The 27,721-nt window shown below is 37.3% G+C and overlaps 1 long non-coding RNA gene across 2 annotated transcripts in view; it reads left to right on the forward strand.

Annotated features, from left to right (window-relative positions):
* LOC109827318 overlaps nucleotides 1-27,721 on the forward strand; it is a 42,122-nt gene that overhangs the window by 4,608 nt on the left and 9,793 nt on the right. Inside the window, exon 3 of one of the 2 annotated variants that reach the window (XR_002243402.1) lies at nucleotides 15,825-16,108. The exons of the other annotated variant lie outside the window; for it this stretch is intronic. This is a non-coding gene — a long non-coding RNA (uncharacterized LOC109827318). Of the gene's footprint in view, nucleotides 1-15,824; nucleotides 16,109-27,721 lie in introns of those variants that run through there. 2 annotated transcript variants of the gene reach the window in all.

Here is a 27,721-nt window from a genome sequence, read left to right on the forward strand (position 1 = left end):
AGTCCTCATAATGGGTAATTAGTCACCCATCAACGACGGTGCTTTTCCTTCGTTGATGAATAAAATACGGTTTATAAAACAGTCATTGTAGACTACAAATTTCTAATATAAATTAATAATTAATTTTTTATTCATAAACAACTATTATATTATTCTCAACCTGACACTAAGATTCACAACAAAAATATATTAAAAATACCCAATAATGCGTAAGAGGGAAAATAAAAATTCCATTCATTAATAACATCAATAAATAAAATTCCATCATCCTCAAATATTCAATACTAATAACAATAGTTAATATCCTAATTGTTCCAAAGAAAAATACATGAAACTATCTAAAACAAATTAAAAGAAAAGTTTGGGGAAGACACATTCTTTCATCTCTAATCATCGTCAAAAGAAGACTCGAGCTACCCCCTCCTAATCTTGCATGGATAGCCTAAAAATTTAAAAAAAATCACATAATTAAGAAATATCAATTAAGCAAATATTATCTTATTAAGTAAAAATCACATTTTTTTAGTGCAAGTAGTCAATCATAAAAGTATATATGAGATTTTATAAAAAATAATTATCTAGTCCTGCACACGTTCTCGAGTTTGAGGAGTCAATGAAGGTGATTGCTTAAAAAAAAGTTCTTACATAGTTTTCACTTGTGACTCCAACTCTGACATCCTTAATTTGTTGTTGTTGCTCCTGCTCATCTAAGCATTGTTGAAGTATCTGGTTCTTTCTCTTTTTTTTTCTATAACTCGTGCTTCTAGATCAGATCGACTAGGGAGCGGTCATCTTAAATCTTTCAAAGTAGTCCCGTCACCAAATACAGTGATGTGACCATGAGATTGTTTTCCTCGGATTTTCTCAACTATCTCAATGTCAGAAAGTGAAGGGTTTGCTTGTTTGACTTGAACAATTTCATCCTATAAAAAATAAATTCATATGTTAGTACTAAATAATGCATCAATATCAAACTTAAACACATATTCTACTTACATATTTATCTTGATTCCCAATATCTAGTATTTCATTAGCTTTCTTTCGAGTTTCATGAAACATTTTTGCCACATCAGGTGGATTTCCTGACTTGCCACCCTTATTCAAATATTAAATAAAAATGAGTACAACATCAAACTAAAAAACAAAGTAGTTATAAATAAATAAGAAATTAGTTTTGAATGTATACCAATTCCCACGCAATTTGTCTAAAGGGTTTGCTGCCCGTGTGGTGGAGCATCTTTCTTTTGCCTCTGTTAAGTGTATTTTGTTGGCTTGCTTTCTATACATCAAGATTAAAAGATAATTTTAACAATCCAACAATATACATGAAAGAAATTAATTAATAAAATTAGGAGATTAATACCTGGAATTTTGAAGAAAAATAATGTTCCTTAACTAGCCAATCCCAGTCATCAACACTCACTTCTGTAGGTTTATTTCTAAGTGCAACTTGTAATGAATTTTCTTTCACATATTTTCTGTACATGTCACCCCGCCACTTATTCCACAAATCGCGCAAGTGTCTCATTACTGACTCTCTCTTTTGCTCCATATTCTCGGCATCAAATTTATCCTATATCAAATTTGAATCAAAATTTAATTTATAAGAATTAAAAACCAATTACAAAAAATTAATTTTCAATGTACCTTAATGGATGCCCACATATGATCTTTATTTTGTTGTGGTATTTTGGCCCAATTCTCAACAGCTACTGGACAAATCTTATTATTACCACGAGGTGGATTTTTCTTCTTATGAGAATTATCAGCTGCATACATCATATCATATGTTAGAAACAAGATATAGGTAAAAAGAAATTGATAAAAATATTACTTCTTGTAATTAATAAAGAATATACCTTCTTGTCGAGATTCATTTAGTATTACATCATCACTTTGCACTCGATGATTATTTGATTCTGCAAAAATTGAGCAATTATTAATCCAATCATAAAAAATAAATTGAAAGATAAAAAAGTATTAATAATAAATTTTAAGTCTTATCAACCTGCAGAATCATCATTCTCTTCATTGTTAGTATTTGCACTTCTCCTGCGATTTTGTGCAAAATTCTCCTCTTCAAAGTTTTCTGAATCAACGCTAAAATTTGTACCCATATTTTGATCTTGTATTGGATTTTGAATATTCAAGTTCTTGTCATGAAAAGTACGGAGTTGTTCCCTTCTTAATGAATTTTCTGCAAGTGCTTGAAGTCGCTTCCTAATTAATGACCTAGGTGCTAGAAATTGTGCCATTTTGCTTTTGGAAGTGACTTCTTGAGTTTTCACTTTTCTGCTATGAATAGGAATTTAAGTATCATACACTATGTATAAAACAAATGTCAAAAGAGAAATGAATAAAAGAAAAAGAAATCCCCAAGGACAAGAATAATAATAAATACATAATACACTAATGTAGAAGCACTTGCTAAGAAAAAGAAATCCCCAAGGACAAGAATAATAATAAATACATAATACACTAATGTAGAAGCACTTGCTACAATGTCAAAGCCACATCCAAAATATGAAGAAAAGAACATCATATGTCTAAAAAAAGAATAGTTATAGTAAGATACAACTTAAAATTTATCTCAATAACACAATATCATTTGTGTTCTATTCTTTAATTAAAGTGTTCTAATTCTCTGCTTGAGTCTTTTTCCTCTTTTTTTGAAGTTGAGACCGAATTTACAATAATTGGATCAATATCACTCCTTCTCAAATTGATAATCATCTTCCAATGATGTTGATGCAATAGCCTGAGCATCAAATGATTCATCTTGCAAATAAGCTTCAACTTCATCGTCTGTTATCTCACAATCATCTGTATCTGGTGGTATATCATAGGAATCACGGGGTTGTGCTTTAAGAAGTACATGCCAACCTTCATTGGCAATATCCTCAACATAAAAAACTTGTGATGCTTGGCCAGCAAGTATAAAGTGGTCATTCGTCTTTAGCAAATGTCGGCAGTTAATACTAACAAATCCATATTTATCTTTTTTCAAAGCGGTCTCTTTTCCTTTGCCGTGCACATCCCACCACTTACAAAGAAATAAAACAACACTTCTTCCACCAAGATACTCTAATTCGACAACTTCAACCAAAGCACCATAATAATTTATATCTCCACCATCACCAGCATCACCAATAACTACAACCCTGCTATTTTGAGTTGACAAACAATTATCTCGACTTTCTGTATGAAATCGATGTCCATTTATGACAAATCCAGTAAAACATTTAACAATCTTACTTGGACCACGAGATAGTGAAAGTAAGTCATCATCTTCTCGATAACTCTGATAAACCTAAACAAAACCAAAATATGATCAAGTCATGGAACATGTAATAAAATGAACCAATCAAGATATTAAAAAATAAGGCAAGATATGTACATACTAGAGATTGGAACCACTCGATAAAGTTCTTATCCCAATCTTTATCATCATAGTGATTTGTGGGTTCTCTCACGAATTCATTGTAGTCCCTACATTAAAATATCATAAATATGATTAACATTGATTAACTATAGTAAATTTATTAATAGAATCTTAAACTTTAGTGACTTACTCAATATGTGGTTGCACTTCATCATAGTTCTTTAGAACATAAATATGAGCTTACAACCACTCACATTCATCAAGGTAGCGGGTGGTGGCAGCACCCAATGCTCGCCCACTATGTCTGAAAATAGATAGTTGTGCTTCATGATATTCTCTATTATTATCTTCATAATTTCCTTCAAGGCGATTAAACTTTGTCTCGAATTCTTTTAGATACCTTGAGCAAAGTGTCATACATTCATCTGCTACATATCCTTCAGCAATTGACCCTTCTGAACGTGCCCTGTTTCTGATATATGACTTATAAGTATAAAGCTGATGTTCCACTGGGTACATCCATCAAAATCGAATAGGCCCTCCAAGTATGGCTTCAGATGCTAAATGAACTACTAAATGCAGCATAACATCAAAAATTGAAGGTGGAAAAATCTTCTCAAGCTTACATAACGTCAGTGGAATATGCTCATCAATTTGCTTTAGTTCATCCACCCTTAATGTCTTGGCACATAATATAGTGAAGAATATGGAAAGTTCAATAATTGGTTCACACATTTTTGCAGGAAGAAGGCCATGAATCATTATAGGAATTAAGCGCTACAAAAGAATGTGACAATCATGACTCTTTAACCCCAAAATCTTACGCTCTTTAAGGTTTACACATTAAGAAATATTGGATGAAAATCCATCTGGAACTTTTAACTCCTTCAGAAATCGACAGAATTTGCTTTGCTCTTCTTGGGATAAAGTATAACAAGCTACTGGCATCACAAGTTTATCTCCTCTCTGGATTGGATGTAACTCCGGTTTTAAACCCATTGCTTGTAAGTCGAGACGAGCTTTGATATTATCCTTTGTCTTTCCTTTAATGTTCATGATTGTTTCCAACAGACTATCACAAATATTCTTCTTAATATGCATGACATCTAAATTATGTCGTAATAAGAGAGTTCTCCAATATGGTAAATAAAAAAAATTCCTTTCATATTCCAATTATCTCCCCATCTTTCGTGTGATATTTTAATTTTCTTCTCAGGATGATTGGTCAAGGTGATTCCTATAAGATCTTTCACCTGCTTAAGGATGTCATCTCCGGCCAGCTTTGGCGCTGCATACCCTCCCCTAGTGTCATCAAATGATTTTTTATCCTTTCTTCAACTGTGATTTTCATCAAGATAGCGACGATGTCCCATATAGCTCTGCTTGCCTCCATTAGATAACCTGATAGAGTGAGTGTGCTTATGACAACAAGGACATGCTAATTTTCCCTTAGTGCTCCATCCAGATAAATTTGCATAAGCAGGAAAATCATTAATAGTCCAAATTAGTGCTGCACGTAAAATAAAATTCTGTCTCAGAGATACATCATATGTTCGAACGCCTGAGGCCCATAACTCCTTTAGTTCTTCTATCAATGGTTGTAAGTAGCTGTCAATAGCATCCCCAGGACCAATTGGACCAGGAATGAGCATAGATAAAATAAATATGGATTGTTTCATGCACATCCATGGTGGTAAGTTATATGGTACAAGTAAAATAGGCCATATGCTATAAGAAACTTTTGAATTTGTGAAAGGCTGGAAACAATCACTTGCAAGATCGAGCCTAACATTTCAGAGCTCTTCGGCAAAGCTTTCATGTAGCTCATTAAAGTTTTTCCAAGCCTCAGAGTCAGCTTGATGCCTCATCACTCCGTCCTCAACTTGTCTTTCATGGTGCCATCTCATATCAGAAGCTGTCTTCGAAGACATGCAAAGCCTTTGCAATCGTGGCTTAAGAGGAAAGTATCACAATGTCTTTTGAGGTATTTTTTTTACCATTTGCCTTTCGCTTGATCTCTTTTTCATGTTTATCAAGTTTCCACCTAGAAGCACCACATTTCTGACACGTATCAAGACCTTCTTCACTTTTCCAAAACAGCATGCAAGAGAATGGACACGAACCAATTTTTTCATATGATAGGCCAAGGTCACGGATCAACTCTTTGGCCTCGTCATACGAATTAGGCAGTATTGATTCCCCTGGAAATAACTCCTCATTCAAAAACTGGAGCAACATTGAGAATGATTTATTACTCCACCTATTTAGGCTCTTTTTGTGATGTAGTTTCACTAAAGCAGATAACTTTGAACATTTAGAGCCTTCAAACAAAGGTTTCTCGGAGTCACCTAAAAGACTGTAGAATTTTTTTGCATGTCCATCTGGTTCCTGCTCAAGAATATCCTGACTCGACGTGGCATCAGGTGCAACAACGCCAATTGAATTATGAAATAAATCTCCAATCATTTCTTGCATTTCATCGTCACTCTGGCTTTCTTCTATCATTTCTTCTTGTTCTTCATCAAACTCCGAAATGGACTCACCCTGTCTTTCGCCATGATGACACCAAAATTTGTAGTTTTTAATAATTCCATGAACAATTAAGTGGGTCTTTACCGACTCACGATTACCAGACTTCACATTGCTGCATTTAACACATGGACATCGAATTTCAAAATTGTCATCCTTTTTATTGAAACTATCCAACGGCTTCTCATATGCATAATCTAAAAACTTATCAACCCCTTCTTCATATTTTGGATCAAGTCTACCATAATCTACTAGGTTCATCCAATCTTTATTCGGCGCCGTTTCAAGCAATGTACTAAAATTTTCTAAAAAAAATATTTCAACCTCATCAAATACTAAACACAAAGAAATGCTTGTTGAAATGAACAAACTTGGTGTACTCTTTAAAAATGTATGTACTATAACAGCAAAGCAATATGTATTGCAAATTGTTGCACATGGTATATTTCTAGTGGTATATTAGTTGCATCATGTTATATCATTAAGATCAGTAATAGAAAGCACATAAAATATACAATTTAAAGAGGCGATTTTGCGTCAAAAATCTAGCTAAAGAAGATTTCAATGCAGTGCCTTCACAAAGGGAGATATGATAACAACATGACATTACTGATGTTGTCATTTTAGCCAAAGCATTATATTATATTCTTTAGAAATTTTTGAATGTCACGCTTCACCTAACCAAAACATATTTGTTTGTGTTTGTCACCATCAGGATGATAATTTGCTGGAGTGGGTACTGTATTTATGGCGATAAATAAATTCTTTAGCATATAAACATTAGTAAATATATACACTCGTTCCTTCTTCATGAATATGAAATAACTGCCTTCAACTCGTGGTGTATTCCAGTTAATGCAAGTTAATAGCCAATGTATTCTGCCCACATAATAAAGCTAATAAGCAATGCTTAATAGAATGCTAGGAAGCATGCAATCTCCTTGATAAGGCCAGAAGCAGTGATCTAGGAATATCATAAAACAGAGACCAAATCAACTAGAAGTAAACTCAAGGAGATTGCTTTCCATTAGCTCAAAAGAAAATTACAAGCAGAGAGGTTGGTTTGAAACACAACCAATTTGGAACAGACAGATCATACTTTCAGGCAGTGTGAAAAATAAAAATGGCAAGTTTTCATACCTATAAATCGACAGCCTACAGACCGAGCTTTCTTGTTAAACTGTCTGTAACCTCTTGTTAACAAAACTGCTAATGTTTTGAGTACCTGTAATACAAAGTAAAGAATTCAGCATGATTAAGTGTCTAATAAGGAAACGAACACTAAAATCAAAATATCCACAGATTTCCATTAAGGCAGAAGATATTTCCACACAAATTAAATACGTATTAGCCAATCTCCATTTCTTTCGAAGAGAAAATGACAAACAGACAAACACCACTTATGGATAGCTGAATATTTATGACTAGCCGACAATCTAAATCTTATAATACAATAATTCATACCTAATGTATAGGGTCTTTATGGCAAAAGTGCAAAGTTGGCTAAACTATAGGGACTTAAGTGCAATTATACCACACAAACGAACGACTGACAGGGGCAGCGACGAAGGGCTGCAGCGAAGATCTGGCGATGCTGGGGCGACGCCAATGACGGGGCGACGATAGGGTAGGCACTGAGCGGTAGTTGGCGGCGTTAGGTCGGCACTGAGCGGCAGTAGGCAGAACAGATCGATGCTGCTGGGCTGGGACTTGTGCTGAGTGCAACGCATCGGGGCGAAGCTGGATCGGCTGGTGACGTTAGGCGGCGGCGCGGCTGTCGGCAAGATGAAGACGACGAAGAAATTACGGACGAGTTTGGTGAAGAACAATGAACAGTAGGCGATTTATTGTTAATCTAGGCCCTAGACGAGTTTGGTGAAGAAATTACGGAAGTTGAGATTCTAGGGTTTAATTATTTTTGCGGCGAGCGTTTTGAGGGATGAATAGGAGATTTTTATGGGCGATTTTGGATTTTGGGTTTCGGGTTCTACTTGGGGCTTTGGTGATTGTGATTGTGGGTCTTGTTAATTAATAGTAATATGTTAAACTATCAATCCTATTATGATTAGAAGTATCATCAACGAAGGTAATATACTCCTTCGCCTTTCAGGAGACCCAATAACGACAGTATTAGAACCAAATCAACAATGGGATTAGAAAACCGTTATCCCATCTCACATCATTTCTCTAATAATTATGATTACTCGATGAAGGGCTTTAAACCGTCGTTATTTTACACACATTAATGACGGTTAACTGGTCCCTTCGCTAATTTTGGTCGTTAAATACTCGATTTCTTGTAGTGACACCACTATGAATTAATTCGAGGGGTTCAGAGTTTCTAGTTATAGACTTGAAGGGTTTTTAGTGTGTTTCTCTTGCACACAAATCTCATACTTAGATGAGAGATCATGAGATGATTTAGGAATAAGGTTCAATTTAGTCATTCTCTGCAAGGGTTGAAAATTGACATGTCCAAGTCGTCCATGCCAAACATCACAAGACTCAACAATTTGAGCAACAGAAGACTCAGGAGTTTCATTAGAACCAGAATTGATTACATTGATTTTGAAAAGACCATTACAGATAAAACCTTTTCCTATGAATACATTATTCTTGGTAATCACAAATTTATTTGATTCCTTTACAATCCTAAAGCTATCTCTAAGAAGAAGAGATTCACTGATTAAGTTGCGGCGAAGAGAAGGAACATGATGAACGCCTTGCAGATTCAGAGCTTTCTTAGAGGTCATGGTGAGCTCTATATATCCACTTCCAATTATTTGTTTGGTGGAGTCATCTGCTAAGCTTATGCTTCCTCCACATGATTCCCGATAAGTTAAAAATCAAGAGCGATCATTGCAAACATGAATATTAGCTCTGGAATCTAAATACCAGTCAGTGGAAGAAGTAAGAGAATTTACAAGATAGGATGAAGAGGCAAACCTGAAGGAATTTGGATTCTCTTCAATCATGTTAACTTTGTTAGATCCATTTCCTTTAGGAGCAAGTTTGGTTGGTTCCTTCTTTCGATAGAAACAGTTGGGACGCCAAGTGGTTGGTTCTACCACAGACATAGCAGAACTTTCCATTAGACGTATGTCTGGAAGGATTGTCATTGGATTTGGATGATGATTTGTTGAAGGATTGCTGGTTTTTTTTTTAATTTCTTCCCTTTGGGTTTGAAATCCTTAGATTTAGACTTATCCTCTACCAAGTTTACTTTAGCTTTCATTCGGTCTTGGTTTTGGAATTTTGCTTATGCTGGTCTTCAATACGAATAGCTTTGAGGGCTTCAGGTAAGGTTAGATCTCCTTGCTTGTGTCGGAGATCTCAAGCAAATCTAGACCAGGAGGGAGGGAGTTTATCAATCAAACAGGAAATTTTAAAGTCATCAGTAAATTTGTTTCCTTTTGATTGAAGATGACGAAGAAAATCTTAGAATTCATGAATTTGTTCATTAATGGGTTTGTCATCAACCATCATGAACTTATTGAAGGAAGAGGAGGTGAAGCGCAGAATTCCGACATCATCATAGCCATATTCTGCTTCAAGAGCATTCCACAGGTCTTCAGTACTTTTAAACTCATAATATATATACCATAAAGGTTGTCCGCGAGTGCACTAAGAATCCTATGGCAACAATGATAGTTGATTTCTTCTGGTTTCATAGAGTTAAAAAAGGAACTAGCATCAGAACTAGAAATGGAAGGAGCAGGTTGTCCAGGATCGAGAGTCAAGGGTTGAGAACCACTAGTAGAAGATTCGGGAGTGTCTATGGCAGATAGGAGACCTAAGGTGGTGAGCCAGTATCTCATCTGATTAGTCCATCGTTTATAGTTAACACCGGTGAACTTCTCAGGTTTGATACTCTTGGAATGATCAGGATTAGCCATAAGTCCGATTAAACTTTACTAGTCTAGGTATATGAAATCTGAAGGGAATAAATATTTTGTCAATACCACTAGACTAGTTACTTAGGAGATTATGACTTTAAAGGGTGAGTTTGATGCAAAATGAACAGAACAAAATTAACTAGTAGATATGAACCAGTTTAAGCAATAATTGCAAGAATATATATATATATATATAATTTTTTTTCTTTGAATTAATTTCCTAACAAGAACAGAAAATCAAGTAATTTATTTCAAAAATATTTATGATAAGTTAACAATTAATTACAATAAACAGTAATTATTTAAGCAATAATCAGCAATAATAATTAATTACTGCAATTATAAATTCGGATGAACAGTAACAGAAACTGAATATAATATTTTTAAAATAAATTTGTTGATAAATAGTAATTTTTTTAAACAAACAGTAAAATAGAATTTCGGTTAAACAGTAAAATTTTTTTTCCGAATGAACAGAAATATTTAATAATAATTAAAGGCAATAAATTATAGATAAAATTTATTTCGGATTTTTTGAATCAACACTATAAGACCAATCTTCTAAATTGTTGTAAAAAAGAAAATTATTAGCATTAAGAATCTGAAAATAAAGAATCAGAAATTCTGGCTTGATACGGGTAGCAGTCGTGCAAGCACTTCCCTAGAAGATTGAGGATCCGCCTATCGCCCTGGCGTAGTCGGTCCCTTTTCCCTAGCGGTAAAAGCCCCCGGAAACAGCCGATCTTTGTACTCGGGCGAGAGTGCAGAGCTTCAGCTCAGATGCAGAAGATTGCCCAAAAATAAAGCTTTAAAAATATAGTTGCACAAATTTCGTAACTAGAGGGAGGAGAGAATGCAGAAGAGAGAATGAATTTTGTGTTTGTTCTGTGTTTTTCTCAAACTGATCACGCCTCTATTTATAGGGTTTACAAACCCAGAGCCGTTGCTCATGATCCGCGCACGTTACTCATAATCCGCATAACCCCCACACGATCTCTGCTACCGTTACACACGTTCATTGTTGAGTCAAATAAATGTGTAAAACGTGCAAAAAATAAATGTTTGAGAAACAAAAGAGTGTGCGCGTGCGGTGCATGTTATGCAAATCCCAAACAATACAAAACCCAAAACACTACTCAAAGCCCAACAATAGGTGAAGCAATATAAACCCCTTACTATTCATCTTATTTTCCAATGTGGGACTATTCACAAAGGCAAAATTGCCTTTTCATGAACAAGATAGCCAACATAGCAACATGAACTTAGTGATTATCGTAGAAGACATTTTATAGTTGGTTCTTATACTTTTATTATTGGTTGGGTTTTACAAAACGCTCAGCATAATGCTAAAAGCCGTATGTAGAAAAATCAATACTCAATAGTTTAGGAGATATAAGATTTACATATAATGTAATAGCAAAATTCACTACAACCATTTCACTCTCCTAGCATATTTTGCATCAAGTCTGTAGAAAAGAATATTCTTTTTTTGCGAGATCTCTCGAGTTAAATATACAAAAATTCAAAACAAATAAGAGCGAGCTGTACGTATTGGCTTCAATGAACAAAGTAGGTAATAAGAAGAGCCACAAGCATCAACACGTAAGCTATCCCTTGATCTATCGTCATGCCATCACTCGTCATCGGAGAAGTCGCCGGCCCTTGACCACGGGCGAGATGCATAAGCCCGGAGAAAAAGTAGACGAAGAAGAACAAAGTGCACATTCTCATTGAACTCATCTTCTCAACACTTTCAAATTCTTCGATAAAATGAGGAGGGAAAACCTTAAAGACTGAGGGAGGGAAGAGTTTCTTAAAGAATTGAGGGAGATCGAAGAGTTTGATGATGGAAGGCTTCAAGTGTGTGGCTTTATATAGGAGTGACTTTTAGGTAACCAACTTAGCTGTTTCCTAAATGAAATTTTCAAATTTCGAAGTTTGACTCAGCCAATGAGGACCTGATCATTTGTTATGGGTCGCTTTGGACCGTGCCAAATCGTTGTTTGGGGTCATAATTTCTAACGAAACGATAAATATGCCGCTCTTTGTGCTCGGTCCGTTTGTCTCTCGACGCGTTCAAACCATGAGTAAAACGTGAGCGATTTAAGGAGTCCTAGTCAACTCCGTAGAGGGATTAAAGAAATATGAATTCATTTAACTAATTATTACACACTCACACTTATAACAAACTAATGTCTGGGAGCAAAAAAGTTATTCTCGTTACAAGTTTGGTTCCTTCAGTTGAGATGTTTATAACTGTAGTTTCAACGGCAGTATATAGTTGTAACAAGACAAGCAGTCGCAATGAACATTTTCTGTAACTAAAATTGCAGTTGCAACCCATCTATATTTGAACATAATGATCTACTACTCAATTCTTTATTTTTGATTGGATATACATGTTGTCACAATTGCCGCTGGTATGTTGCTTTCTATTTGTGAAATTTTAAGTAGAGACAATGTCTTCTGTACTGAGCTCGGGTTAGAGTTGGACTCGAGGGGATCCAAGCTGATGCGGGGATTTATTGTAAGTGTTTCACGTTCATTTAGTTTAGGGGTGTGTTTGTTTGAAAAAAAACAAAGAAAGAGGTGGAAATGCACTGTTTATTGTCAGTAATAAAGATTTTGAGGGTATAATTTTTGCCATTGTTGTGTTTGTTTCAAAAAACAAAAAACAAGAGAGAGAGAGAGAGAGAGAGAGAGAGAGAGAGAGAGAGAGAGAGAGAGAGAAGAAAAGAAAATGTTTCTTAGAAGTAGAGAAAATGACGGGTTTTGGGTGGAAATGAAAACTCAGCCGAATTGGTAGAAGTGGGAATGAAAGAGGTGGAAAGTGGGGGAGATAATACTAAATTATTGATGATGAGATAGATGAAGGGGTATTATTTGGTTTCATCTCCTCACTCGCGCCACCCATCCCTCTCTCTCTCTCTCTCTCTCTCTCTCTCTCTCTCTCCTTTCTCTCTCCTCCTCTGTGAGTTGAGCCTTCTGTATTTTTCTTCGTTTTTAGTCGCTCCCTGGTCCCCTGCTGTCCTCGGATAGCAGAGCTTAACAGCTGGACAACCTTTCTTTCTAATTGCCCGCACTCTTGTTCTTATTCACGGAGCTGCCACCGGCGCGGCGTTCAATGCGGTTAGAGTTGGGGTTATGCTAATGCTGTCGTGGTCGCCGACTCACCGTTGCTCGTAGTTGTGATATGCTGAACCCCGGTGCGCTGCACCAGAATGAGTTTTCGTTTTGGGTTTTTTACACATTAGTTCCTCGATCTTTACATTTTGAAATTGTTCTCCCAAATCGTTTTAGGTGTTCTGAAATTGGCCCTCTAGCTAGCGAGCTGGGAAGGTATGAGGAACTAATTCCAAAATATAAAGGTTTGGAAGAATAATTCAAACACTTAACAGAGTTGGACAGCCATTCTGTCTATACTATAAGGGGTTGTTTGGTTCGTTTCCTAGATATAGGGAAATGCAATTCCATGTAGGGGTTGTTTGGTTGGTTTCCTAAAAATCAAGAATAGGAAATTGGGTCATGGAAATCTCAAAAGCATCAATTTCCTCCATTTCCATCCCTAAAACTCACCTGGATTCGACCCCGTCTCTCACCACACACTCCTCTCGGTGTACAAGTGTATTACAAAGTGAACCTCACACTAAAGCATAATTACAACAATTGTTTATTCTCTAATATGGATAAGAACACAATAAAAGCTCATACTCAATTGTTACAACTCTCACCAACCCAAATATACTATGTATGAAGATACAATAAGCTCATGTGGGTGTGTGTGCAAACAATGAGAAAATCAAATATAAACTCAAATTAATCTAGCAAATATGAATATAACACTTAAAACATAAACAAGCTAGGAATTTGAGTTTAGAAACACTTCTCTAAATACAAGAGAGAGAGATTGGAAGATTGAAAACTCAAACCGAAATTAATCTCCTCTTGTGAAAACTTCTTCACACTTAAACAATCTTGAAGCAAACCTTAAACATACTTAAAAACTTATTAAACCTCTTTTAAAAACTTTCTTAAGTGCTCTCAGAAGTTAGAGGATATGGGGTATATATAGGAGCCCAAATAACCAAGAAAACCCAAGTGAAAAGTCTAAAAAACCAAAAAACAACTTAGCCAAAAACTAGCCGTTACAGTGTTATGAGTCGACTCGGTACTGTTCATGAGTCGACTCATAAACTAGCCGTTACAAGCTGAAAAACATCTGCTGAGTCGGCTTACACTGTTCATGAGTCGACTTATGACATGCATGACAGATTCTGGCAGTTCTGGAATTTTGTGTAACTGTCTTTATAAAATTAATTAAAAACATGTTAGAGAAAGAATTTCTAGACATGTATATAAACAGTGTTATTCTAGATTCTAGACATGAATTTCTAGACATGTATATAAACACTGTTCATGAGTCGGCTTACACTGTTCATGAGTTAATCAATTCCAAAAATTATTAACTTTTGAGGAAAGTTTCTAGACATGTATATAAACATGTTAGAGAAAGAATTTCTGAAATATAATTTCTCATTTGTAAGAAATAAATATTTTAACACAGATATTCTAGATTCTGAAAACTGCTAAGACACACGATTTTGTAAAATCAATTTAACATAGTAAATCAACTCCAAAAATAGATTCTGAAAACTGCTAAGACACACGATTTTGTAAAATCAATTTAACATAGTAAATCAACTCCAAAAATCATGAAACTTTGGGAAAACTTTATAAACATATAAATGAACATGTTAAAAAAGATTTTTTTCAATTTTCACTTCCCAAAAATGAAAACTCATCATTTTACGAGAAACATGCATGAACATGAAACGCACAGTAAATCTCAACTTTTAACCTACTTTAAAATTATCAAATAAATTCCAAAATATATAAGCTTTTGGGGAAAGTTTATAAATATGATATTGAACATGTTGAAAAAGGAATTTTTCAAATATCATTCCCTGTTTATGAAATCTCATCATTTTGCAAAAACCCACAAATACATATACATGTCTTGAAAACATATAAAGTGATTTTATAGACTTAATGAAGGATGTATATAATGAACGTTAAGTCCATAAACCAATAAAGCCATATTTTATCAAAAACAATCATATTTTAATAAAAAACTAGAAATATGTGTGTGTGTATAATTGAGCTTAGAGTATTAAACACACAAGTATAAACCTATACTACAAACACTATAAACTATATACCTAAGCTTGTGATCATCATATAGGCTCGTCTTAGTGGGATGAAGCTTGATCTAGAACTTGACTTGAATTGTGCATAGCTTCATATCAATATCCGCCAACCTCCTTTTGATATCATCGTTGAGGCGCAATTCCATCCAACCTCCAATATATTGTTTGCCTAGAATAAATATAAAACACAAACACTAGACAAACAATATTAGATATAAATTGTTTGTAAATCATCATCAAAACAAGAAGGCCAACATTCCACTGTCATTACATCTCCCCCCCCTCTCTCGTTCTCATCTTTAGAATTGGGGGAAAAAGAGGTGATCGTTAAAAGGGCTAAAGATCTCTCTTTTTAGCTTGTTGGTGTTCAGATCTTCCCATTTTCCGATCGTTGTTATCACGCAGTTGCAATCAAAGCAAAAAGTAAGGTAAAAGTTGTCTTTTTAATAAAAATTAGTTTTTTAATCAATTAGACTCTTAGTTTGGTACATGACGTGAAGACTTTTCAGTTTAATTCATGTAGGCTATTTTTCAATTTCATACTCAAACTGTTTATATTTTTATATAATTTTGGGTGGTTAGCCAACCTGATTCAACCTGGATTTGTTCAATTTAATGCTTTTATTTCATGCTCTAATTTATTTTGTCTATGATTTTTTAATATCAACTAGACTGTTAGTTTGCTACAAGTTGTGTTCAATTTATTGCTTATATTTTTTTTCCAACTAGGCCATTGATCAATTTCATGCTTATATGTATATATTTTTCAAATAGACTCTTAGTTTGTAATTTTCATGTATTGTGTTGTAGATGGAAAATATTGAGGAGGAGATGATGATGAGGATTGTATCTGGAGGTGCTATGATTGTGTTAGTGTTGATGGTTACCTTTCTAAAAAGATTACAATCTAGAAGAAGGCGTATCACTCATGTACCTAGATTATAAAAGAAAGCAAATGAAAGCTACTGAGACGCACAATTGTCTAGGATATTGAAATGTTATTCTACTAGTTGTAAAGACTATGTAAGGATGTGTAAAGTTACGTTTGACAAGCTTGTAAATTTGATGACGATAGAGGGTCTACTTAAAACTCTAGGCACATTATGATTGAAGAAAAACTTGTAATATTCTTGAACATTTTGAGTCATAAAACCAAAAATAGTGTACTAAGATCTAACTTCTGTTTGCGGTGAAAGTTGATATCTTCATTGCAGAATCCATTACACGTTTATCGATTACAGATTCAAAGTAAAATTAGTCTTTTTATAAGACTTTCTTACACAATGAAAATAAGAAAAATACAACTCTCTTTTAAACAAACGCAACGGGCGTTTATCGCTCGCTGCTTGACAATGAAAATAAGAAAAATACAACTCTCTTTTAAACAAACGCAACGGGCGTTTATCGCTCGCTGCTTGTGTAGGATCTTTGCCTGTGACGGGGACGTTAATATCCGTGGACCACCAAACGATCAGATCAGATCCAGAGATTCGTTGATTCGTGAATGAATCAAGAAACTGAAGCAATTATCTCGACAACAGCGAGATAATCACTCTTTTCGAGATCACCGCAACGGGGCAATCTCAAGGGAAGGAACCGGGCTGCAGATACGAGATAATCACTCTTTTCGAGATCACCGCAACGGGGCAATCTCAAGGGAAGGAACCGGGCTGCAGATATGATGAACTCCTCTTCTTTATGCTGAAGAATTCACTGATATCTCCTCCTTGGCTTGGCCGAGACACCATGTGGTGTCTCGGTTTGGCTCAGGGCTTGGTCTCGCGCGTTTCGTCCGTTTTTGCCGTATTTTCATCATCCGAACTCAAAATCACACGATCCAGAATGCGTCGGAAAGCCGACGAGGAGATCTACAAGCTTCCATGATTGAATCATGTGTGGAGTAAATGGTACATGAGGGGCACTTCGTCTTTCGTAAGCGACATGCAGCTCCCGATTCATTCGTGTTTTGATTATTCCGAAATTCCGTTGCTTCGCATGGTCCGTCGACTCACTTCATGCGTTTGTCATTGTTAAATGAGCTTCTATGACTTGAATAGCGACATTCATCATCTCTTCTCCATCTCGAACCACGTGCGGGGACCTATAGGTAATTTTTGATACCTACAGATACCTCCTCCAAAGTGTTTTAGTCTCGTTTCTTTTATAGATGAGCCTGAAATACTTTGGATATGACCGGTCCAACCTTCGGCCGGTGAAAAAGGACCTGTAGTTAGCTTTGATTATTGACTCCTTTGATTTTTAATCTATTCGATATTTTGACGAATAGCTGAAGTTCTCCCGACGCTGCGTTTATCGTCTGACCGTCATTAAAATCTTGAATCAAAACTGGTGAATTGATTTTGGCTCGTATCGTCGAGTTGACTTTGAACTGACTATCTCCATCACGATATATTGACTTACGTTAACGTTCATCGCAACACATTGACTGGCGTTGACCTAGGATTACGTGTTGACCGGCGTTGACCTAGGGTTTCGAACCGTCTGATGTTGACTTTTCATTGTAACGCATTGACTGGCGTTGACCTAGGGTTACGTGTTGACCGGCGTTGATCTAGGGTTTCAGATCGCTCGTCGTTGACATAGTTTATACTCGTACGTTTGCTTGAGTATACACAGTTTAAGCTCTTAAGGTATTGGAGCATGACGGTCCCAAATGTCGGGCTACAGAACCAACTATTAAAGTTGTTTCGTCTATAGGTATGGATCTTATTCTAAAGTTTGTTGTATGCTTAAGTCATGAGACCAACTAATGAAGCTAGTGCGTCAATAACTCTTGCCTTTATAGGATTTTTGGCAAACCCTCAGCCAACCGATTACCATTTGAATCGGGATTGCGTGCGGATTGTTTAAGTCTATTTCGCATGTGATGTTGTGCTAAAAGAGTTAACTCTTTTAGTGCTATGATATTGAATACGTAGACTTCATCTTTCTCACGGGAATAGACTATCCGGCCGCATGTATCAGATGCTGACTCAGAATTTTTTGGCAAATCCTCAGCCCTCAACAGATTTGATGTGCCTTTACCGATTACCATTTGAATCGGGATTGCGTGCGGATTGTTTAAGTCTATTTCGCATGTGACGTTGTGCTAAAAGAGTTAACTCTTTTAGTGCTACGATATTGAATACGTAGACTTCGTCTTTCTCATGGGAATAGACTACCCGACAACGCGTGTTAGTTGCTGACTTATCGCTTCTTAGGATTCAGGATAAAAATCACCAGACTTGGATTCTGGTGTCTTTTTCACTCGGCGAAAGACTAAACCGACAACACATGTTAGGCGCTGACTTATCCCTACTTAGGATTCGGGATAAAATTCCCCGTACGTGTGAGGTATGGATTTTAGAGTTGAAGGATGGTGTCAAAAAAATGGGAGAGGAAGAATTTTATATTCTATCTCCCAAAACTAAAGAGGAAGAATTTTATATTCTATCTCCAGTTGTCAAGGAAACTCGAAGTGGGATCTCCACCCTAAGAATCCAGAAAAGTAAAACTAGGAGTGTGATCTCCACTCCGAGAATCAGAAAGATTCAAGCAACCCTAACTTTTATAGGATTGGTTGCTTAATCCAAGAAAAGAATTCCTCATTTATTGAGGTAAAATTCTAATTTCGGCCGTAACTTTTATAGGTTTGGCCGAATAGGAAAAGGTGAAAGTTTTTCGTTTATCGAAAGGAGTATTCTGCTCTTGGTCCTAACTATCTGCAGGTTCGACCAAGTGAGGTTGGAGGCAACCCTAACTTTTATAGATTTGATTGCTCAAATTAAAAGTGGACCTCTCGTTCATGGAAGGAATTGAGAGGGAATTTTGGTTGTGGTCCTAACTGCTCAAATTAAAAGTGGACCTCTCGTTCATGGAAGGAATTGAGAGGGAATTTTGGTTGTGGTCCTAACTGTTTAAAGGTTTGACCAAGATGAAAATTTAAGACGACCCTAACTGTTTAAAGGTTTGATCATTCAATTTGTGGACCTCTCGTTCATGGAAGGAATCGAGAGGGGATTTTGGTTGTGGTCCTAACTGTTTAAATGTTTGACCAAGTAGACAGTGGGAGTGGGAGTAGAAATCATAGTGGGAGTGTTAACTTGCACAAATTGCTCAGAGGGGGTTCCTGGTGTTAAGTGATAAATACTTAACACGGAGGGGTTTGATAATCGTCATTGACCAGGAGATTAAAATTCTGAATACTATGTCTGGACTCTAACAATGAGAATGTTGAGTGCACAGACGTAGCGGGAGTTTGAGTGGGAGTTTCTTATTCATCACCTTCTTGTAGTAACCGGGTTATCCCTAAGAATACACTATATAGAATTCTTTCGGGAACTTCCCGTTACATGAATTATCCACCCCCAGTTTTCTTCGTGAAACTGGGTCTAATATTGTACTCAGTTGTATGATTGAGTTATCCTTAAAAATACTAGGCATGACACTCTCCAGGAACTTCCCGTGAAAGAAAGGAAATAGTTTAGACTCATATACCTCTTGGAGTGTCAGGGAGCAGTTTAACCTCTTATACCGGTTGGAGGATTGAGAAGCAATTTATACTCGTATACTCTTCGGAGTGGTGCACCGTCATTCGGCTTATTCTAGCTTTATGGTGCCAGAGTCGATTAACTCTCCTGTGATATACATAGTAGTTTGGGTCCGTAATCCTCTTAGCTCCCTCCTAATCTTTAATAGGTGGTAGCTCAATCTCACCGTTATTCAGGAGGTACTCGAAAATATCCGGAACTTCCTCATCCTTGAAAGAGTACTCTTTTTGGAGTCCCGGATCTGGAGCCCTTTGCTGTTTTTGAGGTTGTTGTTGTGACGTCTGATTATTATCACTAGCAACTGCAGGCATTGACTGTTAGCTTCTTTCGATCTTCTTCCTTCTGAGGAAGTGTTCGGCTTGTTCACCGTGCGCAGGCATTGACTGTTAGCTTCTTTCGATCTTCTTCCTTCTGAGGAAGTGTTCGGCTTGTTCACCGTGCATCTTCAAATCTTTCCAAGTCTTGGACAGGTTTAATCCCATAACTCCTAACACATCCAAAGAGAGGTTGTTGTGGTAAGTTTGTAGGATGAATTCCTCCGTAATTGGATCTCGGCAATTTATCGCCTTGTTCCGGAAGTGTTTAACAAAGTCGACGACTATTTCTCCGTCTTTTTGCTTCTCATCGAAGAGTGTCCTGATGGATACCTCAGCCTCGTCATCAAAGAAGTTGCCGAGGAATGAGCTCTCTATATCATCCCAACTATTGATGCTTCCAGGCTTGAGACGGCGGTACCAATCAAAGGTAGGCCCGTGAAGGGTGCCAACGAATGATCGAACCATCAATGCTTTATTGCCGGATATCATGTCCAAGTGGGACTTGAAGTAGATCAAATGTTGAGTGGGCGAGCCCTTCCCGTCGAACGATATGAAGTTGATTAGGTTGAATTTGGCCAGATACGGGATCGACTCCCACTCTCTCGGGTAAGGACACGGAATGTCGGTCTTCTTTACCTCTCGAACAGACATCAGAGCGTTGATTTTGTTCTCGAGATCCTTCATCTTTTCATCCTCATCTGTATCATGCTTCTGACAATTTTTGAGAGAAACAACAGGATCACCCCCTGCGTTGTTATCTTCGGTTGGACCACACCTAGCGTTATTGTTGTCGGGAGGGATATCAATGTTGATAGTCTCATTTGGTTCTGGATCACTATCTATTGTATTGACTTATTCTACTGCAACGTTGCGATGATTGATAGTCTCATTTGGTTCTGGATCACTATCTATTGTATTGACTTATTCTACTGCAACGTTGCGATGATTGGATTCACCAACCTGTCTTGATAAAGCTTGAAGTTGCAGGTCATGTAACTCCCTCATCCGTTGTATGTTCAGTTCTATTTCAACTTTAAACTCTTCTTTTTGCTTAGCAAGAGCATTTTCGATCATCTGAGTTATTTGGTCATGAGTGATGGTGAGCGCTTCACGGGATTTCCCTGGGCTGGATACAGTAGCATTTGAAGCAATTGCGGAGCAAGCGTCTGACACTTCGTCATCTGAGGATAATCCTCTATTCATCCTTTGATAATCCCTGCGTCTAGTGGTTCCCGATCGCAAACGGGTCAGACGATACGATGTGAGGGGATCAGAATTGGAAGGTCGAATCGACTTTCTCTTATCAGCCATGTTGATGGTGACCGTGGATTGTTTAGGTCCTACAGCTTCTAGCTGGAGTCGAGACATTAATTGAGCTATTCCCGAATTGACTCTTCTTCCTGGAGAAAAGTTAGGGCTAGACCCGCTTGAAACCATCGGAGACTTTTCCTTGTTGACCATGTTAATGGTAACTTCTGGGAATTTGTTATCTCGAATGACCGATCTTCTTTTGTGAAAACGTCTTGATTTGGATTTTGACGCTTCAGAGGAAAGCCTTTGGAACACCGAGACCCTCTGTGGAGCGGTCTTGGGGTAGCTACACGCTGATAATACTACATTGATAAGTTTGGTACATGGATAGTGAGAGTCTGTTTCCCGGGTACTTTTCTTTCGAGGTTTATTCGTATCCCCAGCCCGATAGTACAACTCATCGGCATTATGCCCGGAGTAATCTATCGGCTGTTTACATGAATTCTTAGGTATAACACGTTCATCTATCTGACACGTTTTCTTCTGAGTAAACAATGCCTTGTTGGCGTCTGTAGAAGTCACTCGTTTGAAATCACACTTTTCTGATGGTGAAACCCTAACGGGCTCCTGGCCTTCTGTACGCACCCCAAAACGGGCGGTTACAATAATCAACTTGTTAGGAGGTCGCGTACGACCCCCAGTCTGGATGTTTGCTCGAGGTTCCTTCAACGGTCCCAAGCATTCCTTAACAGGCACTCTGCCTCTTGGAATTCTAACTCTGGAGAGATCCACACCACTGTAGGGTTCCACCGGAGGCGTGAGAGCGGAAGGAGCGGGATCCGAAGTTGACGAAGGCTGGGGAGTAATGTCGCCTGCTTTTGCCTTAGGCGTTGATTTAGCCTTTGGCATCCAAATTTGTTTGGATCTCGATGATCTTTTAACTGTCTCTTCCTTTTGAATTTCTTGTGCTTTTCGCACAAGAATCTGGACATGCGCAAGAAGTGCGCGACGCTTCTGAATGCGCTCCTCAAGAGTGGAATGGTTTCGTTTAACATGAACTCATTCATTAGTAGGTGATTGGGAGGAGGTTCCCGAAGTTTGCTATGGAGATGGCTTAGCCACTCGGCGCTTTCTGAACTCTAGACCTGCTTGGTAACAGAGTCCATCCACCTGACCCAAAACCTTGGTGAATTGGCGGGCAAGACGTTGACGATGCCTTTGTCGAGCCCTCTTCGACAAATTTGGCACATCTTCACCTGCTAAGCTTTTGCTGGAGGGGAGGCCCAGATCTACAGCTTGGACCTCGTTAGAAGCTGGAGGGACGTCGCGAGGTGTAAGTGCGGTGGCGGCGAGAGGATCTTGGATCTTCGAGCCTGAAGTCCAGCGAGCGTTCTTGGAAGAGAAGGCCTTCCTACACCTACGGGGAGAGGCGGATCTGGAAGAGGAGGAAGAGAGATACTCTTCAAACTTCTGCTGGTCGAACTCGTATTCGACCTCTTCGTTCACCGCGATCTTGATCGTCGGTTGCGTCACGACAGCCTCTGCAGAGAGGATGTTGGCTCCCACTGTGGTCACCAGCTTGTTTGCGGTAAAAGTTGATATCTTCATTGCAAAATCTATTACACGTTTATCGGTTACAGATTCAAAGTAAAATTAGTCTTTTTATAAGACTTTCTTATACAATAAAAATAAGAAAAATACAACTCTCTTTCAAACAAACGCAACGGGTGTTTATCGCCCGCTGCTTACGTGAGATCTTTGCCTGTGACGAAGATGTTGATATCCGTAGACCACCAAACGATCAGATCAGATCCAGAGCTTCGTTGATTCATAAAGGAATCAAGAAACTGAAGTAATTATCTCAGCAACAGCGAGATAATCACTCTTCTCGAGATCACCGCAACGGGACAATCTCAAGGGAAGGAACCGGGCTACAAATCTGACGAACTCCTTTTTTTTATGTCGAAGAATTCACTGATATCTTCTCCTCCTCTCTGAAATTCGTGCTCCTTCAGTCTTCAGTTTGGCAGGGCTTCGTCAACGCTCGAGAATTCCAGATCTGAAAAAATGAAGTCCTATGGCTGTATTTATAGCCTTCGGGAGCTCTATTTTTGGATAAGAACGGTTTATTTACTCTTATCCTTAGTTATAACTACTTAACCATGTTCATGAATGATATTTTATCAGTTGGAGTAAATCCAGGCGGTTAACGGTCGAAAAACCACCAAAAACAGCCAAAATTAGCTTTTTCGGGTTGCAGACACCCGCGGGTGTCTCGGCGTGGCCGAGACACTTGTGAGTGTCTCAGCCTGGCTAAGACACCTCCGGGTATCTCGGTCGGCTTGGCGGAGACACTTGTGAGTGTCCCGGCTTGGCCGAGACACTTGTGAGTGTCTCAGCCAAACCGAGACACCATGTGGTGTCTCGGTTTGGCTTAGGGCTTGGTCTCGCGCGCTTCGTCCATTTTTGCCGTATTTTCGTCATCCGAACTCGGAATCACATGATCTAGAATGCGTCGGAAATCCGACGATGAGATATATAAGCTCCCATGATTGAATTATGTGTGGAGTAAATGGGACATGAGGGGATCTTCATCTTTCGTAAGCGACGTGCAGCTCCCGATTCATTCGTGTTTCGATTATTCCGAAATTCCGATGCTTCGCATGGTCTGTTGACTCACTTCATGCGTTTGTCATTGTCAAATGAGCTTCTATGACTCGAATAGCGATGTTCATCGTCTCCTCTCCATCTCGAGCTGCGTGCGAGGACCTATAGGTAATTTTTGACGCCTACAACTTCATTAGGTCGAGAGAAATATTTAGTAGATACTTTAATAAGGCTACCATTTGCTAATTACATGACTGTTACATTGGGCAAGCACTAAATCAAGTGCCACCAGAGCTTGCAACAACCCTCGATATTATCCTTACTTCAAGGTAATTTTTCAATACAGCTCACTAAAGACTACATATAAAATTAAAAATCTAAGTACGTACTTGTCTATATTTATAGGACTGTATTGGAATGATAGATGAAACACACATTAACGTCATGCTACCTAGCAATCTTGTAGCATGTTTTAGAGGTCATAAAGGATGAGACACAAAATGTTCTAGCGGCTTGCATCCCAAACAAATTATTCATGTACATGCTAGCAGGATGTGAAGGCTCAGCTAATAATTGTAGAGTCCTTTAAGATGCCCTTTCAAGATCACAACCTCATGGATTGAGAGTCAATGATGGTAATAAAATTAATTTTAACAAAATTGCTATATTTTTTTTTAAAATTGAGGGAATTATTAACTTTCTTATGATGTAATATGTAGGAAAATATTACCTTTGTGATGCGGGGTACACTACTATGCCTAGTTTCATCTCTCCCTATCGTGGTGTGCACTATCATCTAAAAGAGTATGTCAGAAAAACACCTAGAAATAGAAGAGAATTGTTTAATTTATGACACCCATCTCTTAGAAAATTGAATATGCATTTGGAATACTTAAGAATTTATTCAAGATTCTTTATGCAAAGCCTCATTACCCTTTTCGCACACAAGTCCATATTGCTCTCGCTTGTGCACTACTTCATAGTTATATTGCAATAGAGGATCCCAAGGATGACTTCTTTAATGAGACTGTGGATGATGAAGATGATGATGGTGAATTAGAAAATGAGGATGGAGAAAACATTGTAGACTTTACTCAAACAAAGACTCAAAGAGAGCAAACAAATTCAAGAAATGAATGGAAAGCTCGTAGGGATCAAATTGCTCAGGAAATGTGGGTAGATTATTGTGGCCGGCATCATGCGGGTGACACAATTGAAACTAGAATAGACTAATTTCATGTGTGCAATGTGCTTAAAATTGTTTAGAGTCAAACTCTGTTTTTATTTGTCTAAGACTTGTACTAAATTTATTACTTTTCGTATTTGTGTTGTATAATTACCTGTGCAATGTACTTTTCGTATTTGTGTTTTATGAATATGATAGTTGGTTTAAATTTTCTCTTAATATATGATTGGTTTTAATGCATTTCATAGTATGTGTGCAATGTAATTATGTGTTGTATAATTATTGTGATAATAAGATTTAGTTTTCCCTTCATATATGATTGGTTTAAATGCATTTCGTAGGTATGGTTGATGATGCAAAAAAGCTTGATGCCAACAAATCTGACTCCTTCATCATCAAGTGAAAGGCACTCCAATGCGTATAATATGGGGTTTATGTTTTTCCAAACTCAGTCGCACTCCACTCAGGTTTTACAGGTTATGAAGAGAATTATTTTCCTGTTTCACAGTAACAAATGAGCTATATGAACATGCTCAATAGCCCTAAAATTTACCTCCAGCCTAGTCATAGTTCACAAGGAGTGGTGGGGTTCTACCACCATCATTTGACAAAGGGGTTGTTCCTGATCTTACAGGAACAAAGAGGACTTTCATAGAGAAAGTGAAAGAAAATTCTCCCACTAAAAAAAACAAAAGAAAATGGCTAGTAAGAAAAGAATATCAAGCAATGATATATCTGATATGGGTTCAAAGGGCTCAGGTAATAAGAAATGGGAACATCATCATGATGACATGGTCATTCCCTAACTTGCAAAGTTGGCCAAAGATGGGTTCAAACCTAATAAAAATTTCAAACAGACTGCTTTCAGCACGGTTGTTGCTCATATTAATAACAAATACAAGTCTGAATTCAGTAAAGGAAATATTATTAATCGCATGAAGAGCTTGAAGAAACAATTTTATGCGATGCAAGCTTGTGCTAAAATGAGTGGTGCTGGATGGGACAATGAGACCAAGTCCATTACATTGGATGAAGTTTCATATGATAGGTGGTCTGAGGTATTATTTGTCTTATGTTTTTTGCAATTTTATTTTTTCCTAACTTCATTTGTATCTAATTCAAGACATATACTATGTTTTTTTTATGTACAGGGTAACATAGCTTCCAATTCTAAGCTGAAAGATTATTTCAACAAGTCTCTCGTACACTATGAGAATCAACAAGTTATCGTAAGGGATGATAAAGCAAAAGGGTGCTTAACTTCATATATTTTTTCTAGTTTTTGGTCTTGTAAATCCATCCCTATTTCAGACGAAGAGGACAAATTTCCTACACCTAGTTCAGGGAAACATGATAGCAATACTGATGATGAGCAAGCTGAAATTGTCACTTACACTCCCACACAACCTACTTACTTCAAGTCAACAAGTGTTTCTAACACTAGCATTAAACCAAAAGGCAAGAAGAAGGTTGCTAAATCAAATGAAGATATTGACATTATTAGTAAGTTCTTTGAGAAAGTGGATTCTGTGTCCTACTCAATTCAACATGCCCATATGATTCACTGGATCGAGAAGCTATCTCAGTTTATACAATCATATAAAGGTTTATACAATCATATAAAGGTGAATACAGTGACTTGGTTCTTGACAAGTTATATGATAAACTTTTGGTCGGTCTGTTTCCTGCGCATATTAGAATTAATTATTTGATATACGGATACAAATTGGAAATATTGTTGAACTTTTTTGAAGTATCCTAAATCCCAAATCTTATATTTTGTATTAATTCATGGCTCTATCTAACTTAACCATCACATATCCTACTTTTCTTGACCACAGGTAAGAAGAGTGTATTTTCATGGCTCTATCTAACTTAACCATCACATATCCTACTTTTCTTGACCACAGGTAAGAAGAGTGTATTTGTTTTGTCAATTCTGATAAAATGTATTGGGATTTGCAGAAAGGATTTATAGATGATTCTTATTTCAGGTAATGCTTGCTTTCAGTATAGAATCTTATCCCCCTCCCCCCCTCCCCCTCCCTTTTTTTTGGATCGGAACTTAGTGATTATCGTAGAAGGCATTTTGTAGTTGGTTCTTATACTTTTATAATCGGTTGGGTTTTACAAAACGCTCAACATAATGCCAAAAGCCGTCTGTAGAAAAATCAATACTTGATAGTTTAGGAGACATATATAAGATTTACATAGAATGTAATAGCAAAATTTACTACAATCATTTTACTCTCCTAGCATATTTTGCATCAAGTCTGTAGAAAAGAATATTCTTTTGCGAGATCTCTCGAGTTAAATATACAAAAATTCAAAACAAATAGGAGCGAGCTGTATTAGCTTCAATGAGCAAAGTAGGTAATAAGAAGAGCCACAAGCATCAACACGTAAGCTATCCCTTGATCTATCGCCATGCCATCACTCGTCATCGGAGAAGTCGCTGGCCCTTGACCATGGGCGAGATGCATAAGCCCGGAGAAAAAGTAGACGAAGAAGAACAAAGTGCACATTCTCATTGAACTCATCATCTCAACACTTTCAAATTCTTTGATAAAATGAGGAGGGAAAACCTTAAAGAATGAGGGAGGGAAGAGTTTCTTAAAGAATGAGGGAGAGAAGAGTTTGATGATGAAAGGCTTCAAGTCTGTGGCTTTATATAGGAGTGACTTTTAGGAAACCAACTTAGCTGTTTCCTAAATGAAATTTTCAAATTTCAAAGCTTGACGCAGCCAATGAGGACCTGATCATTGGTTATGGGTCGCTTTGTGGACCGTGCCAAAT

This window comes from Asparagus officinalis, chromosome 1 (genome assembly GCF_001876935.1).
Source record: "Asparagus officinalis chromosome 1, Aspof.V1, whole genome shotgun sequence".
Taxonomy (NCBI): Eukaryota; Viridiplantae; Streptophyta; class Magnoliopsida; order Asparagales; family Asparagaceae; genus Asparagus; species Asparagus officinalis.